This window comes from Amphimedon queenslandica, unplaced genomic scaffold (genome assembly GCF_000090795.2).
Source record: "Amphimedon queenslandica unplaced genomic scaffold, v1.1 AMPQUscaffold_4524_Cont23498, whole genome shotgun sequence".
NCBI lineage: Eukaryota > Metazoa > Porifera > Demospongiae > Haplosclerida > Niphatidae > Amphimedon > Amphimedon queenslandica.
The window spans coordinates 1-1,541 of NW_003555165.1; the positions used below are offsets into that span (position 1 = coordinate 1).

Sequence of the window (1,541 nt, forward strand, 5' to 3'; positions counted from 1 at the left end):
TGTGGTAGTGGAATATCATCATGACAATTGCAGGTCCACCATAAGGAAAATCTCTATCCTCATAGTGTGCTATGTGCCAAACCAGAGTGTCATTCTCGACGGTATCGTTACTGCTAAGTTTGATCCAAAATGTCGGTTCATCCTTGAGCTTGCTTTTGTAAAGAGGTGCAAGAGCCTCTTGCTTGCTCAAGAGGTAAAATATGGTGACAAAGACAACTGATCCAGAGAATAAGGAGAGAAGGAGAGTGTAATACTTCAAATTGTATGATTTTTGCCTCGATACTTGCTGCATTTTAGTATAGGCTGGCAGGGTGGCAGCTCAGCTAAGCACATGCAGTGCATGGAGGCGGGTTGCAACATTAGAGGGCGGGAATTCAGTGTTGCAAATGAAATTAATTAGTAAATCAATGTTGCAACCAAATTACAGTGGAGGTCTGGATGTATCAAATCATCAGTATATCAACGGGCTTTTTCCCTAGAATATCAATTAACAATATGTATACTAAGTGAATGTAAACATTGAAGGGGCGAGCATGAGCCATCAATTAACAATTGAAATTATGATTGAACTAAATAAAATCAATCCAGCTCTTAGCCTGCATGCATATTCAGACCCCAGCCTCATGGCCGGGGTTTGAACAGAGCAAACACACCAGTTAACACAGCCAAAAATGGCAGTGGTTATTTGTCCGAGAGTCGGACGCGTTTTTTTTACCGTTATTTGTCCGTGTCAGGTCGGTGCCCACTTTTTTAGGGGCCTGCCTGAAATGCGGATCCACGCGGATCAAATGCGGATCGGGCTGAAATGCGGATCAACGCGGAACGCTCGGGGATCTCTATTGAAACTTGACTGATCTGTCTGAATGAATGATACCTATGCATCAGGAGGGAATTTTTATTAGCTCTATTTAAGTTTTTGATAAGAACTTCATCATTTTAGCAGTTTCAGAACAGGTAGGCTGTTTATGATCATTAGATCTATGTCAATAATATTATTTTCGTTGATTACATTTACTATAGTGTCAGTTTTATTGACAGTTAAAGCTGATATAATAGTTTCAATTAGACTATAAAACTTCATAGTAACGTAGTTGCTAGTAATTTTCATGACAGTTAGATCTATATAAGCTGATTATTGTTTCATTAAGACTATGAAGCATTTTGGTGGGGTGATTACAGTTTCTTTTTTATATACAGTATCTACTTGAGCTGACCATAACTTCAAGATTTATGTGTGAATGTGATTCAGAACAATAACATCTTATAATGGATCCTTTAAGAAATAATTATAATAAATTCATAAGTTTTTAATGACACAGTGATATTATAGCTTTAACACAATAGCAAACTGCTGCAGCAGCTGATATATGAACTGAATATTTCAAACTTTGATTGAATAGGAATAACAAAAGAATTTTTATTTTACCACGAGAAATGAAAGTATAACTGTCTCTATTGCAACACATTAATGCTCTGAATTTTTATGTAGACAGCTATAGTCATACACAAGGTAGTGCAGACTGTGAAATGTTTCTGGTTAT

At 37.0% G+C, this 1,541-nt stretch overlaps 1 long non-coding RNA gene across 1 annotated transcript; it reads left to right on the forward strand.

Moving 5' to 3' along the window:
• Positions 1 to 875: 875 nt before the first annotated feature.
• Positions 876 to 1,443, forward strand: LOC109592631 (uncharacterized). Its single transcript, XR_002190460.1, has 2 exons — positions 876 to 954; positions 1,198 to 1,443. It is a non-coding gene; the product is annotated as an uncharacterized LOC109592631 (long non-coding RNA).
• Positions 1,444 to 1,541: the final 98 nt, after the last annotated feature.